Source organism: Cricetulus griseus, chromosome 6 (assembly GCF_003668045.3).
Source record: "Cricetulus griseus strain 17A/GY chromosome 6, alternate assembly CriGri-PICRH-1.0, whole genome shotgun sequence".
NCBI classification, from domain to species: Eukaryota; Metazoa; Chordata; class Mammalia; order Rodentia; family Cricetidae; genus Cricetulus; species Cricetulus griseus.
The window spans coordinates 30,840,261-30,844,777 of NC_048599.1; the positions used below are offsets into that span (position 1 = coordinate 30,840,261).

A 4,517-nucleotide genomic window follows, 5' to 3' on the forward strand; every position below is an offset into this window, starting at 1 on the left:
GACCCAGAAAGATGGTATGCACTCACTCATAATTGGATTTTAACTGTAAAGTAAATGATAACCATGCTACAATCCACAAACCCAGAGAGGCTACATAACAAGGAAAACCCAGTGGGGGATTCATGGATCTCCCTGGGAAGGGGAAATAAAAATCTCCAGTTGGACTGGGAGTGTGTGGGCATGGGAACTTGAAGGATAAGGCTGGGGGATGGACAGAGAGGGAGAATGCTGAGAGAGATGACTAGAAAGGGGTAGAAGTGTGATGCAAGGGAAACTCCTAGGACTCTACAAGGATAGCCCCAGCTAAGACTCCTGGCAGCCGTGAATGCATAGCCTAAACTGGCCATCCCCTGTGACTGGGATTGGTGACTACCCCAGTTGTCATCAGAGAGCCTTCATCCAGCGACTAATGGGGGCAGATTCAGAAATCCATGGCCAAACACTGGGCTGAGCTCTGGGAGTCCTGATGAGGAGACAGATAAAGGATAGTAACCAGGTGGTAAAGGACATCAGAGGAAAACCCAAAGAAACAACTAGCCTGGCTCATGGGTACTTACAGAGTCAGACCCAACAACCAGGGAGCGTGCATGGGACAGACCTAGGCTCTCTGCATATATATGACACTTGGGTAGCGTGATCTACTTGTGGTACTCCTGGCAATGGGATCAGGGGCTGTCCCTGTTGCTTTGGTTGGCTCTTAAGAAGCTATTCCTCATGCTGGATTACCTTGCTCAGACTGAATACAGGGAGAGGTGCCTGGTCTTGTGGTACCTTGATATGCCATGCTTTGCTGTTGCCCACAGGAGGCCTGCCTTTTTCTGAGTGAATACAGAGGAAGGGTAGATTGGGGGGTGGGGCAGGCAAAGGGGTGGTAAAGGGAGGGAGTGGGAGGAGAAGGATGAAGGGAGGCTATTGTGCAAATAATAAGTAAAAATATGCATTTTATCTCTCAGTGGCCACGATACAGCTAAGTCCTTTGAGACTTGTGACCTCGGTATCTCGAATGTGGCTGTTTATACTTCTGATTCAGTTTACAATTTCTGCCTGGCAACTGGAGAGTCACCTCTACTGGAGTGAGGTGGGTCAAAGTAGGAAACGCGTTTTTCTGGACTGTGCTTGCAGTGGATGCACATAACTCTGTCTCTACTGAGATTATAGACCTGATATGCAATCCTCTTATTTGCCTGGTAACATAAATTTCTTAAAACACTACTTTCAGTCCCTTCTGCTTTTAGTTTTCCCAAAATGGAAATGTCTAAGGAAAATTTATTTTTGGTTATAAAACTAATACATGCATACATTGTTCCTGTCAAACTCTGAACATTTAACAGAGCTAAATTCCCCCACTGAAAAGAAGCCCAACTCCTGCTGTCCCCTCAATCAGGAAAACTTATGCCTTTCTAAAACTTTGCTGCCTTCTCACCTAAACCCACACACTCACCTGGGCCTGGGCCTGGGCCTTTGCTTGTGTCTATATGTGAAAACTAAGTTCCCAACCAATGTATACAGCACCAAATTAAACATCTTTACAAAAAGCTGAGGTGTCTGCTATGGTTTCAGTGCTTGCTGCCTCCCAAATTCATGTTGAACTTCAGTTATCTTTGTCTGAGTCTTAAGAGATGGAGCCCTTAAGAGGTGACTCAGATATCGAAGCTGTGCCCCCACAAGTGGAATTGATGCCATCATTGCCTGTGCCTTCTGTCATGTGAAGATGAAGCAACTGTCACTCCAGAGAACAAGGCGTTCAAGGCTACATTACAGAATCAGAATTCCTAAATCTGCTGGTGCCTTGATCTTGGGTTCTCAGTCTCCAAACTCTTGGATAATAAAGTTCCACCTATGAATAATCCATACCATCGAACCCTGTGTACTACAAGTGGTCTATTGATTTAGAATGCACACACACACACACACACACACACACACACACCCATACACACACTCACACATATAACACCCTTCCTGAAGAAAGCATTATGAAGTATATCTCAACATCTTTCTCAGCCACAGTATTTAAATCTCCTCACACAGTTTAAGCTCTTTTTGGTAAATTGTGATATGGTTGTCTTATGGTCAGTCCAAGTATTCTCTTGCATAGCACCCAATATGTCTCATTTTTCACTAACACTGTATAGGGGACACACTGAGCACACTCAATCCTAATGTGGTGGCCTGCTGGGTGGCATCCCCCTCACAAATTGACCCTGCCTTCAGACTCCTTAGCACTGCTACTGGCCCATGGGAGTGTCCCACGGGATTTGTAGGAAAATAAGGACCAACTACATGAGTGATAATTAGACTAATCCAGGCAGGGCAAAAGGTTCTGAACATAGTTTCCTTACATATTCCTTTGAGTAGAAAAATACAAGGTAGAATGAAGTCTGTAAATATAGCTCAAACAACATAAAGGAAAACTTACCAAGCCTTGTATTCAGGAGGATGGCTTAGCAAAATGTGTGACTGGCTATTTCTAAAATCTACTTCTCAAAAGTTCAAGTGTCTCATGGACTTTAGTCATAACTCTTTAGTCTCTGTCTTAGTCAACAAGCCAGCACCTCACTCCAGACTTCCTTGGACAGATTTTACCTTTTGGCTTGAGAAGTGACCACTGGGCTCACCAGCAGGAGGTATGGCCACAATGAGTTCTCAGAAATAGATCTGGTGTATTCTAGGAGTGGAGCATCCCTGCCAAAGGAAACCCTGCATGCAGAAGGCACCTGAGTCAGCCCCTAATGTCACTCAACCTTGAGAGATGAACAGGGTCACATCTGCATCTTACAGAGCTCCTTTGCTGAGCCAGGCACATTCACTCATGCTGCTAAAACTCCTCCTGCAGCACTCTGGCCTGGGATCCAGCACACCAACTCTCACCCACTCCTAAGATGGACTATTCCATGATGGCCATGGATACAATTGCTATGGACTCTTTACTGGCTCTTCCGACTGTCCTTCTAGGTCCCAAACACTGCCTCCTTCCTTCACCCACATCTCTTCTCTGCCAGTCTGTAGAGATGGAGCAGGTGGGCAAGGGCAAAGGATCATTTGTTGTCTCTAAAGCCAAGTCTCCTGCAACCCTGCTTTTCTGGTGTACACTCAGCCAGTTCCACATAAGACAAAGGATAGGCCTAGTTGAATCTTGCACTGCATGGCAGTGGCCATGATGACCTGGTAGCTGGGGGCTGTCCCTTCTGAAGCTTTCCAGGCTACTCCCTAGCTGCCCCTCCCCCACCATCCCTGGGAGTGGACAACTTCCCTAGTTTATGAGTATCTTTTCCTTCCCCTCGGGACACCTCACTTTTCCTTCAGGAAAGGCAAGTCCCCTCAGGCAGGATGCTCCCCACCCAGCAGGGCAAGGCCTGGAGAAGCCTCAACAGTGCTGACAGATTCCGATACACTGAATTACTACAGTGGACGCATGAGAACAGGCCTCATCAGAATGGCAACATAATAGAGTCACAGAAGCAACCATTCTCACTTTGTATAGTCAAAGACCACTTCAGAGACTCACAGAGAGTTCCCAAAGCATTTAAAACACACCAGATCAAATAAGGTTGCTTTGCATCCTGCCTTGAGGTGAACCTTACTGTGTTGTAACCACAGTATCACATATTCTAGTTTTCACTTTTTTTCGTTGGCATCCATGGATATCTATCTACCTTTACAGAAGCCTTCCAGTAATCACAATGGTACAATCCTTCCTTCTAAACCACTAAATCTTTTTTTTCCCTTTGGTAATACTGGACGTGTAACCCAGAACCTATTTCTGAACCATATACCCACCCTCTATGTAATTTCTGTTTTTATTATATTTTCCCTCATTTTGTTCCCAGGGATTAGACTTCCTCTACAGAGCCCCAAACCTTAATCCCAACCTTTCTAAATTCTCCCTGGACTTTTTGTTGTTGTTGCATCTGCCTTATGTTTAATTTCTGCTCTTTCATTCATTCTTTAACTGTCTGGTCTGAGCTAGCGCATCTGGTTCTCTTTAAATAATATGTTTTCCATACAGGGAATTAGGAAGGAAAAACAGTTATACACATAAAAACACTTAAGCAGACAGCCTAACCTAATAAATGAATAAGTAATAAAATTGGGCAAGTTAAACTAAATAGGTATTTCATAAAATAAAAGTGGCCAATGAAAATATGTAAAAAAAAAAAAAAAAAAAAAAAGTCCCAATTGCTGGATGGGAGTCAGGACTATAGCAACCAGAAAAAGTCAGTGGAAATGAGCTCTTGTTCTGTTTGTGTAAAGCAGAAATCTGCTTACAAGGGAGAGAGGTGGAAAAGAGAGGAGAGAGCAGGTTACAGGAGAATCAGGGACGTGAGAAGTGCTTAAGAGTCAGTCAGCAGCTGTGACTAAGCCTGCTGTAACTAGCAGCAGACTGGCACCCTAGAGCTAGGATTCTGACTACCCTGGGACTGGGACTGCACTCAGCTAAGGCTGCATCAAGCAGGACATCTTGGCAGTCTGTGTCATCCCAGGTAAGCACTTTATTGGGCTGGGGTTGTGGGTTG

General features: G+C 44.8%; 1 non-coding gene across 1 annotated transcript; it reads right to left on the bottom strand.

Moving 5' to 3' along the window:
* Positions 1-918: 918 nt before the first annotated feature.
* LOC113836441 lies at positions 919-1,211 on the bottom strand. The gene has a single exon (XR_003486648.1). It is a non-coding gene; the product is annotated as a small nucleolar RNA U85 (small nucleolar RNA).
* Between the last annotated feature and the right edge of the window lie 3,306 nt (positions 1,212-4,517).